The sequence below is a fragment of the Odontomachus brunneus genome, unplaced genomic scaffold (genome assembly GCF_010583005.1).
Source record: "Odontomachus brunneus isolate Ranch 3 - 2012 unplaced genomic scaffold, Obru_v1 Obru_scaffold_036, whole genome shotgun sequence".
NCBI lineage: Eukaryota > Metazoa > Arthropoda > Insecta > Hymenoptera > Formicidae > Odontomachus > Odontomachus brunneus.
In genome coordinates this window covers 2,315,582-2,333,980 of record NW_022639486.1, presented here as the reverse complement: position 1 = coordinate 2,333,980, position 18,399 = coordinate 2,315,582, and the positions used below count along the sequence as shown (strand labels likewise).

The window sequence follows — 18,399 nt, the reverse complement described above, 5'->3', positions numbered from 1 at the left end:
TATCTCTGACGCGCGAATAATTTGCTTTTCAGTGTCTGTTTTTTCTGGCTTAAATTTTCAAAATTGACACGAGAATCGCGAGATACTCCAGGAACAGTCGCTGATTTGAAGAAACGCGAATTAAAATCGATTAAACGCGAAGATTGATGTTATTAACAGAATCACGATAACATGCAGCGCACAGAATCGAATTTGCAACGTTAAACGCGTCATGCTTTAATAAGAAAAATATATATAGTGATTTTAATTAAAAATTATTTTATAACAGAGAGCTCTCGCGTTAAAGCGTAATCTATTTCAAATTGATAATATTATATTTCAATGAGATATTATTTACATATTAGTAACACCGCGTGATGCACCTCCTCTCTCTCCACACACACACACACACACACGTTAACGTGAACAACAAATGCTAAATATTTAATTGTGTAACTGTGCGCAATGTGATGCGCTGCTACCGTCGTTAAGTATTTGAGAAATTCGTGGCATAAAATCTGCAGAGACAAATGACATTTCTAGCGCTGTCACCATATGCGTACGGACTTTCAACTACATTTTCTCATGTGAATGTAAAAAGAATAACGTCAATGCTTGCACCGCGTCGAAATGAGCAACGTGTGTATTCTCGGCTGTTAGTTACAAATGCGCCATTAAAATTAATCTCCGCTGGCGACGCGAAGTATTATTTCACTTATTAGGGCAATCGGAGTATAATTAGCAGGCATTCCACTTCTTTCTGGATGATACGAACATTCTACGTAATTGCGGGCAATCATCTACAATGAAATCGTAACTTCTGTAACGTGCGTTCACGTGTCTTTTTCTCCCGGCTTCTTTTTTAGAATTGTCCGACGAGAGAACTAGCCGCCGCGGTGATCTTTTCGGTAAAAACAAAAAAGGGGATTATTACAATGACGTGAAAACGGTGGGGAACAAGTCAGGATTAACGGAGAACGAGACGAGCGGTAAATCTCGTGTCGCTCGAAACTTCGAGTATGACGTGCGCGACGAAAATGTATTTCTCTTCAAAGTTACGTTTTTGTTGTTGTGATTTATATTATGATATGTTACCACACTGCACGGAGAAAATATTGAACATTAAGTTTATACAATACTTTAATTTACAAAAATTTTGTTTCAGTTTTCACTACAATATTTTCTCTATATACAATATGACGCATCAGAAATATGCGTTTTATTGCAAAAATACAGTTATTAAATATAAAGCACGAGTACCATTATATTACAATATAAAACAAGAGGTCTCTCTCTTTCACACACACAAACATATATACACACAGTGTGTGGCTTCTCATATATAAATTAATATCGAATGTTGGCATATTATCGACTGAAGTTATACGGAATTCGGCGGGATGCATAAAATACAAGTTTCCAAAGCGTTCACAGAGTCACCCTTCGAAAATGCACCCGCCTTTGGCGACGCGATGTTTCCTCTCTTCGACCGGTAATAGATCTCCGTCACTCTCACGGCAGCTATTAGTACAACCGGCGGAGTTTTCACTCGCAATTTTACATGCGCTCGCCGGTGCTAAGGCGACTCTCGTCCGAAATCCGCATCTTTTGATCTGGTTGAGTCATTTGTTGCGCAAACACCATCCTAGACGGCGCCTTTGAATGGCTCGAAAGAATACTCAGTGCTTTGAGGCGCACGCGGACCACCCTGTCTGAAAATATAACCGCGTTGTCGCGGCCAATACCAAACTTAATACGCGAGTCACGCCGAGTGACAAGACGCGAACTGTTTTCGTTGCATCGCACGAGACCCGATCTTCGTCAGGCTGACGGCATGCACCTGGGTCAACTTCCTCCGCGAGGACCCCCCAAAACGCCGGTTCACCCCTTTGCGCGCATCGAACTTATTTTCACCTTCCCTCACGCCTGTCTCTTTTCTCGTCAACCGTGTCTTCGCGGAAAATCTCGCCTACAGTCAGTCAAGAGTTCTCCTCACGCCGATAGCGATGAAAATGTTCAATCAAAATGTATCAAAGTATTATAAGAGACGTGAATGATTTTGCTTTACTATCTGGAATGTGATATATTTCCAAATTTAAAATACATGGATCTTAATTTGAATTAAGTGTTCTAATAAATTTTAACTACACGCGACGTTCGATGAGAGCGTGCTGTGTTTAACATTGCAGCTCGGATCATCGTCGAGTTATCAATCATTGAGTCATCATTTCAATTTTTCGTCGAAAGAGACAAAACGTCCCGCGTAACAATGAACGTCCGGGAACATGAAATTACACGGCATCATATTGCATGAGCGATTGTAACGTGCTGCGTGTTCTCCCGCACGTGTGATAATGTCGTTGAAATAGAAAATAAGAAGAAAGTAGAAACGTATAAAAAGAGAGAGACTCGAAATTTTGACATTCCCGCAGCATACTTTACAGCTGGGTGAATCTGCGAATTTCACGTTCACCGATCACACCGTCTGGCCTTGTATAATGAATGACGAAGGTGCGATCGGAATTATTGTCGACCGCGCGCACCGGTAGTGGGATTATTATGATTAATTTCCTGCCGATGCGAGAAAGGCCTAGTCACGATTTTTACTCAGCGGCGAGGTTGCTTTTCGCTCGTATCTTTAAAGTGCGCAGATGTGTAACGGCGATCGATCATTTTGTACGTCGTAATACTTATTTGACGGTCGTTAAGTGCACTCGCCATCGCTCCTTCCCTGAAAAATAATGCGCGTCCTTTTTGTGCGCCGAGAGAGAGAGAGAGAGAGAGAGAGAGAAAGAGATCAATTTTTCTTTCTTACCGACTGCAATATCTACGATTTTTATTGTTAGAATACAATTCTGCAATAAGCAGGACGATTTAGCGCATATTCTCTACGTACGATACTCTTCATATTCTCATTGAGAATAAAAATATACACACTTAAAACACATACAAAAAATGCACACTTATTGGTTTGGGTAGAGAGTCTTCCTGTTTCTCGAAATAGTTGATCCTTGCGTCGCGTTACATACGCTTCAGTTTAATACACGTATACATAATCTAAAATATTTGTTAAATATTACATTTCAGCCGAAGCTAAATGTATGAGACGCAACACAAGTCAACTGTTGCGAAAAACGAGAAGACTTTCTAGTCAAGTCATTTCTTTCTGGTCTGGTTAAGAACATTAGAAATCAAGCGAATAAAAATTCATCTAACATGTTTGTCTCGAAAGTGATTATTAACACTATATAGGCCGTACAGACGCTCAAACTACAAGAGCTCGCGCCATTAAAGATCGTCGCAATCCGAAAAGACGTAAGAAAGTGACGTGGTTTTCCGAGGAGGAGATATAAAAGTCCTCGGGAGATGTGATGCGCGGAAAATAAAACAGTCGTTAAAAGGTTTTATCGTTGATACCAATCGTGTGTCTCTCTTAAGCTCTTCGACGGTGTATGAACGGCTTCATAAAGTAACAGATGCGTCGTATAAAGATAAGGTGATAAAAAGTGTATATGTTTGCCTATCAACTTTTATTCGTTAGTCCGCGTATCTCCGCGATCTATGTTTGAAGAGGCGCCGGCACAGTGACGGCTCTCTCAGGAATCATTTCCCCGATTTCCACGTTTTTTTTCCCCCTTCTGTCCGCCAACGGTGTCGATACATACAAAACGGCAAATGACCTCCGTCGCGAATTTCACGCCGCGCAGCAAGAGAATCGCGTTTTTCCGACGTTCCATCTGCTCGCATGCTCGTGGATGTACCGGGTCGCGCATGTAAATGCAAACAATGCACATCGGAGACGACGCGCGCGCTCTCCAAATTATTCGCATTTTTACAGAAAACGATACTTTCCGCTTTCAAGACGCCTGACAGAGAGACAAATATCTAGAAAAGATACTTTCTTTCACCGCTTCCTTCCCTGAAATGTGTTAACACATCTCTCACCTGAAAGATTACTCTTTTACGATTACGCGCGAGCAAATTCGTTTTATCATTCCTTCCTGAACGGAAACCACGTTATCATTATCAATTATTGTAGCTCCATATTATTACAGGCATACTTAAAATACGTCCTATTATATTTATAATATGTGCATAAATATACTCGTACAAAAATATACTCGAGCGTGTGCTTACGCTTGAAAAATATGTTAAAAATTATTAGACGGGAAAGTCACACACAGAGATAGAGGGAGAGAGTGAGGGATGGGATGGAAAGAGAGAGAGAGATGCACTCGAAAGCCGCGAAGGTAATCAATGTGACTCGGCCTTTTTCCGTAATCGAAAACTCTCGAAAACGTCGACGATCGGACCTCGAGTGGTAACCGTCGGCGTAATTGCTAGAGGAGCACCGTCATAGAAAAATCAGTCCGCAAACACTCTTACCGCTAATCCCGATGAGTCTGTGGAAGGAGACGGGACTCGTTCGCCTAAGGTCTATACTGTCTTTAATCATGGATGGGATCAAGCGAATAATTGGTAATTTGCTTATGCTCGCGAGAGCAAACTATATCCGAAAGCTCGGTCACAAATCCTTCCGCACGCTCCCGACCGTGCGATTTTAATAAGATGCCGGCACCGGGCAAAAGGAGAGACAGACAGAGACAAACAGAGATAGACAGAGAAAAGGAAAGAGAGAGTTGCGTGAGCAAATGTTACGTTATAATTTCTGTTATTATTTTACGATCTGTGTCCATGTTGAATAGAAAGATAGGATAATGCATTTCGATATGCAGTTCTATATATGGGATATTGTATTATCGGCGTTGCGCATTTTGTTTTTCTCTCTTTCAATTACAGATTGATCAATGAATTTTCGCTCCTTCCTCTTACCAGCGATATTTTTGTAACAGTATTATTGAGTTAACTCATATGTGATATCCGCCTTCTTATTTACGTACAAAACAATTCGCAATGGAGACTAATCCAATATGTATCTGTCATCGATACAGCTCGAAGTTAACAAGCAACTTACTTCACTTTTCCGCGCTCGGAAAATATTTGTTATTTTCGTCGGAGATTATTCATTCACGACTCGATTCAGTGATCAACTTAGTATCTAACAAGTAAATCTACCCAAAAGTTACATTCCGATTTCTTTCTAATTTGACACAGATGTAGAAGTACAAAAAATATTTGTCATTTTTTTCATTTTGGCCCACTTTGAATTTCATGGGCAGCTTATAGCTTTTTAATGTTCTCACTACATTGGCAACTTTGTTGCCAACGAATGCAACAAAAATGCATAAAAAATAAAATTGAATAAACAAGATATAGGCGTTTTTGGTTTGCTTATTATGAATAAAAGTCAAATGTGTAAAATTATTTGTATAAATAATAAAATGTTTAAACTTGTAAAACTTGTAAAAAGTAGAAAAAATTATTTATACAAATAATTTCTCGGTTTGGCTGAGATTCGAACTGTTTTTTATTAATTTAGGGCAGATTTAAAATATTTTGGTTGGAGAATTTCAGTTAAAGAGAACTCAACTATGCCAATTTTGTTAAAATTTTAATTAAAATTACCGAATTTCTCTCGGTTTAGCCGAGATTCAAACTATTTTTAACTAATTTAGCTCAGTTTTAAAATATTTCGGTTGGAATCTCGGCTAAAGAAATTTAGAATAGTTCGTGTCTCAGCTATGTCGATTTTGTTAAAATTTTAATTAAAATTGCCGGATTTCTTTCGGTTGGAATCTCAGTTAAAGAAATTTAGAATGGTTCGTGTCTCAGTTATGCCAATTTTGTTAAAATTATTTAACTATATCTTGTATTCAATTTTATTTCTTATACATTTCTGTTATACTTGTTGATGAGAAGTGAGAACATTAAAAAGCTATAAACTGCTTGTGAAACTCAGTGGGCCAAAATAAAAAAATATAATCTAAATATCTTTTGTACATCTATATTTGTGCTACAAATTAGAAAGAAATCGGAGTATGCTTTTTGGGTAGGTTTACTTGTAAATTTCAAGTGAAATCTTGAAGACATGGATTGTCAGGTACCGCAGGAACGGATAGCGTAGATTTTTTCACGCACTTTTTCAAATTCTTCCAAACACGTCGCACTTTATTTTGAAAGTATAACATGACACATATTAATTAACAACACAATTGCCTGCGCGGTGAAAATGTGTTTCTCTTTCCGTGTAAACTCTTTTCAATTTTATTAAGTCTCTAGTAATGTGGAAACTCATTGTCAATAAAGTCTATCTTGCCAAGGAGGGCCGTAGAAAAATGTTCAACAGTACATTTAAGTTTCTAAAATATATAAGTAGCATATTTCAATTTTTGAAATATATGAATAGCGCATATAAAATGAAATAATAATAAATGATTGGAGAATGCCGACCTATTGGTCGATTACAAAATGCTACAATAACTTTAACCGCGAAATTCTCTACGTGTGTGCGTTATAGAAAACAGCTGATTGTACTTCGCGCGCTCACCGGCTTAACATTAACACGGAGACACGTCGGTGAAACAATGTGAGATTGAGGGCGAGCGTGCAAGAAGTGTGTCAATTTAAAGCGTTATGCTTTAAGTATCCTGCTGTAAGTATCTCCTTCCGCGTCCAAGATAAATCACAGTTTGCTCTGGTTAATTGAAACGGATGTAGAAGGAACCCGGCGCGATCTTGCTTTTTGTTTCTCTTAGCGGCTCGGGATTAAATGGGCTTTCGATCAGCTTGTCGGTCACGAGTCTAAATTTTCCTCCCTTTGCGCGCGAAGTTGGCGCGCCCGCGGCTTTCCGCTTCCACCGTGCGGCCTTCCCGTACCGTGTGCCGTCTATTGTTATAAAGAATTAAAGGACTACGTCTCTTATAATTGCGCGTAGAGCTGACGCTTTATCAGACTGGCGCTTTTAAGCCCATTGCCCGATTGTCGTTGCGAGATGTAGCGGGAAAAACAAACGGCGTCGATATTCGCGCGCATCGAATTCAAGCGCGAGATCTTGAATGTACGCTTGAAAATAATTGAACGTTGAACGTGTCGATGCCTCCGGCACTGTGATATTAACGCGTTTTTCACATTAAATCACGTGTAAAATATGATTAATCGCATATAAAGCTTGCTTGTCTCTTTACTATCTAAATTGGCATCTACAGAGCATCGATGGATACACACAGAAAAATATCATTCTAATGCTAATAAAAACGGTTATTCTATTTACTTTCTTTTTTTTTCAATAATAGCTATATTCAACGAAGAGTATTTTCTTCATATAATAGTCTCAAAATGTACTTATCTCAAATTTGAGAGAAGCTCATTATCATGTACTTAAAGAAAGAATTTATCTCTTTGAAGAATGAAAGCAAGAAAATATTTTTGTAATTACAAGGATATTATAAAACTTTATCTAAGAAAAAGTTTGCTCGATTTTATGTAATAAGCAAACCAAATTTTTCTTTTAATTTAATGTTCTATTTTAATAATTTAATATTCTTGGTTAAAATGCTAAACTTACTAGGATTCGGAAAATATTTTGAATAAATTTAATGATAACCTTATGATAGATTTGCGGATATATGTAAATTTATAAAATATTTGAAACATAAATAACATTTACTTCAATGTATTTTTCTGTGTGTAAAGGACCGATAAAAAATTTATAAGTCTCAAATTACACAAGATTTTGTACATTCAACACAGAAATAAATGCTGCATATATAGTCAATGTGTTAATGACGAAATATCGGTGATATTTCAAGTCTGTGTCTAAATTTTTGCACTTATCGATCTTTCAAATACACGCAAAAAAATTACTTAATAACAACTAAACCGCGGTAGCTGATTCAAACTTAATCAAAAGGCTAATCGTTTAGCTGTCAACTGCTAAGAATTGGCTATGGCAGCTAAAATGCATTCGCTATGAAATACAAATATATTAGATGACATTAAAATGCACATTATTTCAAGTAGCTAAGAAAATAGCAGTTTTTAAATTTCTTATCGTATACATATATTAAAGAAGTTTGCCGCACAGCTACAATCATTTGCTACAGTCATTAGTTTCTAGCAGCTAATATTTCTCGCTAAGTAGCGCCTAAGTTTAAACAGCGAATAAATTTAGCTTCGGTAGTATCGATATTAGCTGTCCCTATTTCAGTGACACATCTTATCTGCCACAGCTATTTTTTAGCTCTGGAAGCTAGTTTTTTTTTTGCGTGTATGTCTGGCCCGGTATTTTCTGTGATTGTTGGTTGCACCCAAAAGAGGTCTGTCGGGTGATTAAGTTTCCGTCGAAACTGTTCAGAAGTAGATCCGGGATCATATTGGGACAGAATGCATGGCGAATCGTGCGAAGTTCTCGCACAGAGCAAACGATCCTTCAATTACGTGCTGTGCTGTCGCAAAAATAATCTGTGACGTAATCGTCGGGCAACGGGAACATCAAACTGACGCATTAATTAATGCGCTGCTAGGCGAATGGCGGCTCGCGCATTTACTTAACGTAATAAGGTTCCCAGCGGCTTCTTCCCGCCTCCACCTGCCTCCCCCCCTCCCCCCGCCCTCTCCTCCTGGTCGTAACGCTCGCACGGTAGGGTTTATTACGAAAATGAAAAGGCTACGTTTTAGTCGTGCAACGTGATTAAATCGAGAGTTGCGCGAAACGAGGTTAGACGCGAAACGACGGCACCCGGCCGGCTCTACCTCTTTGAAGAGCGACGGGCAAAATCTATTTTATTAATATAACGGCGCTGCTGTTTGATCTGATAATTCAGTTTCGCCGTCCTAAAGAGCATCCTTCCCCTTTTCTCCGTACTTGCCGCGCCAAAGGCTCGCGCGCGCGAACGTATCTCCTGGCTAGTGCATCACCATCACTACCATCACCATCACCGTCGACATTTCCCTGTGGGCATTTTCGAACTTCTTTCTCGCCCTACACTTCCCGTCCTTCGCTCCCTCGCCCCCCTCCCTCCTTTTTCTACCACGTCACTCTTTTCCTTATCGATCTTATGCAAATAGATTCGAAGCGAGCGTGATCGCGAAAAAAATAATGCTGAGATGCGACGAGTGACGACTCTTGCGAAATAGACGTCCTAATCAGCGAAACGTTGGAGGCACAAATGGATGTTTAACGAGCGCACGATATACAAAATTCACTTCGCTACTTTGCCCGAACTGATAAGTCTGTAAAGATAAGATTATCGCAACGGATGGCCAAAGTATAAAAATTTCCAGGAGAAATTAGCCACTAGCCAGAAACTGGCTAAAAACTAGCCGGTTATTGACTTTCAAATATGCTTTGTATAATTTGTTGTTTGATTGAATATCCGAATTTTTTATGGATTAAATTAAACAAAAAAAAAATATATATATATATATATATATATATATTATGAAACGAAGTTACATCACGCGTGAAATATCTTTCGTGCTGTCGTGATGTGGTCGCGTTAACTATGATCAGCGATAGATTTTCCCGATCGGAATTACAGGGAGGAAAGTCGCGTCCGCCGTAATCGACGAGTTCGCGAAGCAAGTCGACGCGTCGCCGAGCAAAAAATGGATTCCTCTTTGGACAAAGTCCAGCGGGCAGAGTCGCACACCTGTCACGTTCGTCCCGACGAACGCGGGGCTGGGTGCGTCTAAAAGCGCGAGGTAGGGCTCTCGGGGTATAGTCGGCGAGATCATCGGCGGTCGTGGAAGAAAGGGGAGAAGAAGAAAAAACATCGCGGGGGTGAATGAGCGAGGCGGGCTGGGTACGTAATCTGCTAATGGACTCTCTCTCCAACCCCGTCTCGTTCCCTCCTCTTCTCTCCCTCTCTGTTTCACCTCGTCCAAATTCACCCTCGGCCGGCATGCACCCCCGTGCCCTCTCAACCCTCCTTCGTATGGCCTCGACTCGCGTCCCTCAGTCTGTTTCTCTCTGTCTCTGTTTCTCTCGCTATCTCTCCCTTTCTCTCTCTCTCTCTCTCTCTATCTTTGTCCGTCCTTTTGTCTTCTTTCTTTTTCTGTATTGAACTATCGGTGATCTACGCGGCGCACACGCTTAGTGTCTTTGCTATTCTTCGTATTTCCGCTACGTTCTTTTCTTCTACGTGTTGCTTGCGGGATCGGCCAATATGCCGCGCGAACGCAGGTTAGTACGCAGGGAGTGTTGAAAAATTATGTGCACACATTGAAATTGCACCGAAGATTTGAGAATAGAAAGCGAATTTCCTATAAACGCGGATCTCCGAGAAAGAGAGAGCGCTTTTGTGTTAAGATTGAAAGTGAATGGTTTAGGTCTGAATGTGATTAATCTTTTCCGAGTGGTTTTTCGCGAGTTCAGCTTGTGCTTTTTGTACAATTGCGACATTAACAAAGCAAGATAACGTGATGTTTTCTAGTGAAAATTTTCACGATTTTCCTGCGAAGTTAATGAAAGAACTTTCCTTTGTCCTCCTTTTCTTTTTCTCTGCAAGAATACACTTGTTCAAATAATGAGCGCGGATCGAGGAGCGTGTGGCTCCTATTTAATTAACTTCCTTTCATATTGAAATTCAGACATGTAAATAGCCAACTAAATATTATATTAAATCCGCGAATGGCAGGTGGTATCGTTCGCGCGCATAAATAATGAGTTAAATTATTATCGACAATGTGCGCCGGCCGAATTAATTGCGATGACACTGTATTTTATCTTGTGAACGTTGCGCGCGAGCAAGCAACGAGTTCTTCTCATTTTCCAATTATTACTAATTATCGGGTCGACCACATAATGCATGCGTCGTTTTATTTTAAAAGTACATGGATATATAATTTTAACGATATTAAAAATTGTAGAGTGCATTTCCTCGTCGCATTGCACGTCGGAACATAAGAACATAAGAACTGTGTCTCCCGTGACATTTCACGAAATAATAATACAGATTCTTCTTTAGTCTGACTAAAGTGATTAACAATTTTTTCATTCACACTTTTACGTGCGAAATCAAATTAGAAGATTGCACTTGATTGCACTTGATTGCACTCATTTATTTCCCTCTCTCTCCCGGGAGTAATGTAAATTCATCTCTCAAATTTTCTGAAAATAGGTATACACTGTATCTCGCTCTCGTTGCTATCCATCGCGTTTCAAAAGTGAACTCGCGTTATTTTCCGCATGTAAACGGTTCGTTTCGTAATTTCGACACGCTCTTCGAGTTTCGCCCCGTATAATTGCTACGTGCGCCGGAATTAGGATTTGCATCGTAGCATGTTGTGTTCTGCATCGCGGGTGATCGTTTCACGATGTACGGGGATTCTAACTGTTTCACACAGCATTACGTCAGAACTTGGAGGTAAACGCTAGTTTGGCGATTCAGCGTCAAATTAGCCGGCAGATGTACTCGAGGCACATCAGCTGGCACGGCCCGGTGTCGGTCAGTGATTCATTTTCGTAGCCTTCGCCTTTGCCTGAGGCTCTGGCCAAAGAGCGCATCTCTTAATGCGGCCTTCAACGCGTTAAATTCCGCGGTCGGCGCCGATCACGCGGTGCTGACGTGACTCAAATTAAAAGCGACAAAGTACACTGAGAAAAAAAGCGCCTGGTTATAGCGCGGCTGTAACCGCACAGTGAAATAATTATTGCTTAGGAAACTATATTTTTGTAGTACGCACTACTACAACGTCGACGACGAAATAATAATCGTGCGTGCAAGTTGCTATCTTTACTTTGCCGGGACAAAAAACTTATTGACACCAAAAATGACTATAATTTTAATGATATTAACCGTCCTTTTCACTTAGTGTAATTCGCTATGCTGGGAAAGAAATACTTGAAAATTTATTCGTGAGATGTAAAGTTTATTCACAGAAACAAATTTTACATCACATAAGTAAATTTCCAAGTGCTTTTTCTCAGTGTGAGCTACTGTTGTATAATAGAGATAAATTACGATCTCCGCGAGGTGTGAATTTTAGATGAAACACAGCAGAAAGAAGTTTGAGTTCAGCTGCCACACGAGACGGCACCGAGTTCGAATTTGGTTAACTTTGATATTGTGTTAAAATTACGTGACGCGTCTCCAACCCCGACGAGAGGAATCCTTAGCAATAATAGCGCTGTCAACGACAGCAATGACAAGAGCGGCAATAGTAATGGGAACCACGGGATTGGAGCCGAGTATTTGATCAGGCGGGATAGGGGCGCGCAAGTAGAAATAGGCAGAGCGGCTGTTCTTGTTCCCATTCTGCTAAGTGGCAAGCTTCAACGTTGTCTATTATCCATCGTATACTCGCTCCCGTGTATACACACATACACGCGTTCGCGCGCGCGCATGCACACACATAGGGCTAGCTTTAAACGACGCAAGAAGAAATCCGGTGTTGACTTTGACAAGGCGAAATACATCGTGCGTTCCCGAAAGTAACGTTCCGATAAGGTTCTCTTCCTGTCGCCGATATTTCGTGGAAATATCTCGAAAAAATAGCATAACGCCGTGACGAATCGAAGTATCGAATACAGGGAGTACAGGGATACCAAATATCGTTCGCGACATTTCATTCGGAAGAAGAAAGAGGAATTCGCATTTCTCCTTTCTCTTCTCATCGTTTCTAGACAGGAGGATTTGAACGTGGTAAAAACTACCATTACCGTTCACTTCATAATCCGTTTTGTTATTCGGTCCGGAATTAACGCCATCGTCACGGCTACATGTGAACGAACGGCCAGACATCGAGTACGTATCGCGACAGCCGATTACTTCAGCATGCGACATTTATTCTAAAGGTACTTTTTCCCGTATCCCATTCCTCGTCGGGGATAGCACACACACACACACATGCAGACATATTTTAGTACATATAAGGGAGTATTTTTATGTAAATATACTAGATGCGACCGCACCGGGCTGCCATTTTGTGCGCGCGCGCGCTGCGTGCATCTATATCCCCCCTTCCTCGGAAATATTGGATTTCTGTAGGTAAACATAAATTATTTTTAGAAATTCTACTCCGCGTATAAACACGCGCAAACGGCGCACTCCGTCGAAGCGCGGCACGAATACATTTCACCGGGCATGTTCATAACATATTGAATATCGGCAAATGGTCTCCAGTCAACAGAGCTGAAATCGGTTATTAAAAAATTCAGCTTTACAGGAACCGGCGCGCGGATTTTACACCGCCGCTAATAATGGACGCCGACGCGACATTTTTAGCAGTTTCGCGCAAACAGTCATAACATTTTTTTCCAAATCGCCGGGTGCAAATATCGACGCTATAGCGATATAGTCCCGTTCTATCCGAAAAAAACAACGTGTCAAATAACAGTCAGATCAAATAATCTGCGGCTCTACACACAATACAGAAAATAAGATATTTTGATTCTATAATAATCATTTAGTGTGATTTGTTTCGATTCTATTTTCTATCTTTTGCTAGCAATTATTCTTTTTTCCTACTGCGTTCGGCTTTGTATTCAATCCAGTATTTCCTATAATTTTGACAGTATTTTTCAATGACTTGTCGACGCAATGTTTCATTAAAATAGAGTAATGATGGGATCCTATCGAGATCGGAGCACTTACTTTACATTCGCGCGCGTTTGAACAAATTTACGGTACGCTCGACACCGTCGCTATGCTCGGTCAAGTCGTATAGAGTAGCACCCTTCACCCTACGCTCCCTCTTCCCTCTCCTCCGCGCGCCATCCTGTACTAGCTCTCTCTCTCTCTCTCTCTCTCTCTCTCTCTCTCTCTCTCTCTCGGCTATATATACGTATAGAGTACCGTAGTGCGCTTCATCCCTCACGCTACCGCCGAAATCCCAGCGTGAATGCATTACGCATCAACGAATCCGGAGTAGCAATATCCTGAGTTGCTGGATGTTAGAGCCCGGGATTATAATACATTACCAATTCGACGAAGACCACGGCCATTTGATCTTGTTTCAGACTTTATTTCGCGTGCCGGCGTGCCCTCATCGGCTTTTAATACAAACTCGTTGAGCCCGGCGCGCGCGACAGCACTTCGAAATAGTTCCGGAGCGTGATAGCGAGACGCGGTCTCGCGCGCGATTTTTAATGTCAGTGTCGTTGCCTACGTTGTTGTTGGCCGGCAAAGAGTAATCCATTTTATTCAAGCCCCGTTTCGCGACAGCGCGGGAGCAAAGGGCATGGAGATAATGTGAATATATCGCTCGGCATCGCAGCCACGCGGTTCGTTAAATTTCAGCCCTTATCACCGCGCTATTTATTTCATTTATTTCAAACGTCACGTGGCGCATAACGAAGATCGTGCAGCAGTCGGGATCAATTTTTGGGCGCGATGAGGTCGCGACATTACGAGAAACGCCACCAGCAATTCCGCGTACATTTTTCAATCGCGCTCAGTCTCGCTCGCCTTTTTACGTTAATGGACAAATTGTATCTATTTTCACGCGCGCGATCGATGACAGGGGGTCGAAATGCCGGGCAAGATTGGTGACCGAGCGAGTCGACCACTGTGTTCGTTCCCCACACTTTTCTCTCTCTTTCTCTCTCTCTCTCTCTCTCACTCACTTTTTTCCGACTCAATGATACGCGGCTGTCATTTACACACTTCTGCCATTTCGTTGCGCAAACATGCCCTATTGTCGAAATGGCACTTCTGCCAGACGCGTTTGTCCAGCGCCGAAGAGAAATACTTCCATGAGCGTGCTCGTGTTGAGATCGAACTCTGTGTTATTCTTAAGATGGACGTTTCTCTGCCGAATGGACCGTTTTCAAGTTTAGCGCCACGTTAAATTTTCACACGGTGCGAAGTGCACTGTGACAATTGCACAGAGGGAAGTTCAGAATTATAAATATTTAACGTGTCAGTTCAATAATCAATTCGTAAACTATCTTATTTTATTTGATATGTTCATCTACACTGAGAGAAAACATATCTAAAAAATAAGAAATATTTATTCGATAGGTATTAATAGCTTGTACCTATATATGTATTAGTATATTATACTCATACACATTGTTTTCATATTGAGAAAATATTCTTTCAAGTGGGGAAATAAATGTTAACCTGGTTAAAATGGGATCGACCAAATGTTTCCATAATTGCAACCAAAGAATTTAACTATGTGTGTTTCGCCTTCTCAATAATACATGTACAAGTTGAAAAATACGATAATGTCGACGAAATCATATATACCAAATATTTAAAAACGAGCGATTTTAGTTCCAGACACAAAAATAATTTTCTCAGCGCAGAGCGTTGTTCGAACTGCTGCTCGCGCGCACACACACCCACGAGAAATTTGTTGCAGCGATTTGCAGCTAGGCGCGCCTGCGTTATTCGTTTAAATCAACGGGAAAATTGTTGTGCGTTTATTTTTATTTCGCCTCGTTTGTCGAAGCTATGTACTTTTATCGCCCGCGCGATCGCGTGTACTAATGCGACTTTAAACGCACGCGTACACACGCGCGCACACACCAGAGAGGCGCGCACAAATATTTCCCGTGTTTTCGAAAACACTTTTGATAATTCCACGGGCGCGGTTGGTTGCACCCTTTCGGAAACGCGGCCGGGCAATATTTCTTCCCGTTTTTCTGCACGTTTCGCGACAATTATTCGTTACGCTACAGCTGGGATAAAGAAAGAGAGAGGGTGAGAGATTTTGGACTATTTTACGGAAAGTTCTCCAGACGGCACGTTAAGTTACGCGCGACACCGTAAACCGGGACAGCCTCGTGCGCGCGCGCGCGGTATTTCCGCGCTCTCGTAATCCGGGCACGACATACAAATTACGGGCCATCCATCCGATTACCCTCCTCGAGCCTCTTCCAGCACCGTAAGTGCACTCGCGCGATGCAGCGCGCAAATCGCATAAGCCACTGCTAGGTCGACGAAGGAAGGAGCGGGGCCAGAGGATCGGGGGCGAGCGAAGGGAGAGACGCGGGGGTGCGGGCGGAGATGCGGCCAGAAGCGTAAAGATATGCACCCTCGCGAGCTCGCTATGAAATAATCATATGGTTAGCTAATGGCGGCCTCCGGGGCGAGCGGCCGTTCGCCTCCCCCGCGGATGTATGCGGGGGCGGGGCAAGAGGATAATAAATAAATTCGATATATTTGCCCGAAGCCCCCCCGCAAACATTCAATGATAGATCGCAATCTCGGGCTCCAGCCCGAGGGGCACCCTCCACGACGACCCACACACCCCCTCCGTGAGGCGGACGTGATCGGGAAGATCGGCACGCAGGATCTTCCTGGTTGGCGCGAATCGCTTCGTTACCTTCGCCGCGTAGGACAGAAACGGTTTAAACGCTCACTGAAGTGTTGTTTTAGAGTTTCAGGAAGATTGTTTCTGTCGTTGTTATTCTGAGCTGCATTGCAGCTCTTTCGTCTTGGGAAAAATTTTACCACGGATCTATGGTATGTGTATACCATACGCGAACGAGATAGATTTTCAAGAAAATTTTCGGCAAGAAGGCGGTGCGAAATACAGATAGAAAACAGATATCGCGCGTTTTTAAACATTATTATCTGAATGCATCGAATAGGATTAGGTACGTGTTCAGGTATTGGTACTTTTACCTTAATTGTCGCAGACAACACGTATTCTTCCTACTTCGCTCAAAGGCTCGAGAACTCTCTCGCGGATATTATTCTCGAATAAAGTCAGTCGCGTTGAAGTAGAGAGTCGTGTAACAGAGGGGGCTGGAGAGTTTAAGTCGTGGGGATTTCGTGGCACAAGCTCGATTACGCGAGTGCGAAAGTATGATTCGATGTTTCGGGTCGCCAATGATACGTCAGCGAACGCTCGGCCGGATCGGAAAGATTTATCCCTTTACTCGCGCGTCCGGGTTAAAGGATTAAGCGATCCGGCGCGCAGTGACTTTCACGGGTGTAATCCCACGTGGAACGAAACGGAAACGAAGTGGAGAGAGAGGGGAGGGGAGAGGGGGAGAGAGAAAGCAGGAACCGAACGGGAGAAGATAGAGAGAGAGAGAGAGAGAGAGAGAGAGAGAGAGAGAGAGAGAGAGAGAGAGAGAGAAAAAGTATAGAAGCCGAATGGGAGAGGGTAGAGAGAGGAAGAAAAAAAGGAGTGGCTACTCGCCCATCGAAAATTATTGCGTCCGAAGACACAACGGTGTTCCCCTTGTCCCAACTGTCACTGTGTTGTTGTAGGTTAAGGGGAGGGTTCGTCGTGTAATCCGGCGCGGTGGCGGACCCGCCAGTAGTTACGCGTGTTAAGCGATTCTAATCCGCGCGACGCGATCATTTCGCCGCATTTTATTAGCGAATTTAGCCCGAGCCCCGAGCGCGAGCTATCGCTACACATCCTCGCCCGTCGATACCGGCGGTTCGTGTTCGCACATCGTATTTCTCGCTTCGACAGAGTCGGGGACCTACCTCTTACGCCTCTCACACCCCTCGCGTTTGACGAAGACGTCACCGGCGCGCCACGAGAGAAACCGGAAACGGATACTCCATGACGTGAGAGTCGCTTAAAAGCGACGCGAAGCGCGCCACCCGGTGTTTTATCCTGTCACACTTGTACATTCGATTGAGAGTGTGTGTGGTGAAAATTCTTTATAGTCAACCGCAGTTAAAACTGAGAGAATTTTCTAGTGAAAATTATCACAAAATTCTACAAACTGAGGAATACATAATTTGATTTTAATTGACTACCCTTTCATTTTATATGCGCTATTTATATTCGAAGGATTGAAATATGTGCTATTAAGAGATTTGTTATATTTCTAGTGAAATTTATTCTTCTCAACAAGAGAGATCTTAGTATATTCCTGCGCTACTAGAAACACATCTGAAGAAATTGAAATTAAATGTATATTTGGTCAATAATATTTTCTCAATTTTCGCAGCTTTAAATAAATAAAGAAAAAAATGCGCGTAATTATGAGGTAATAAAGGCAGGTAATTAATATTAATACTAAAAATTGAGATTTAGAGTTTGACGTGGAAGGTTTGATTCACTGCGTATGTTATAAAAAATGAAAAACCCATCCATCACGTACATTAACACTCTGTCAAATATTATTATTCTCCCAAGCGAATAATTAATTCCAACATCAGAGCTCGACTCTTATCAGCCAAATATATGTTTAATTTAAATTTATATACTTCCAGAGTCCTTGTATATAGAAAAATTGAAGAGAATTCATACGAAAAAGAACTGCAATATTCTCTCTGTGTACAGTAAGAACTTTCATAATTAACTATAATCAACTGCGGTTGACTGTAGCGTCGAGAAAGATTGCATAATTACGTAAATTACGGTTATTTAAACGACGCCATGTCGTAATTTACGTAATTATGCAATCGAATATCGTCGATACTGTCGTGCATTCTCTTGCCGAAATTCGCTTTCCACATCGTATTTTTTTTTTCCTTTTAATCGAAGCCGCTGACGAAGCGAGGGTGCGTTTGGGCGCGGCCAAGCCATCTCTACCCTATATGTATCGTGTGAGTACAATTTTCGAAAAAACGAGTACGATCTTAAAAAAGTAACGT

The 18,399-nt window shown here is 41.8% G+C and overlaps 1 protein-coding gene across 4 annotated transcripts in view; it reads left to right on the top strand.

Moving 5' to 3' along the window:
• Positions 1–18,399, top strand: part of LOC116843917 (S phase cyclin A-associated protein in the endoplasmic reticulum) — a 50,291-nt gene that overhangs the window by 15,852 nt on the left and 16,040 nt on the right. The gene's annotated exons all lie outside the window — the stretch shown is intronic.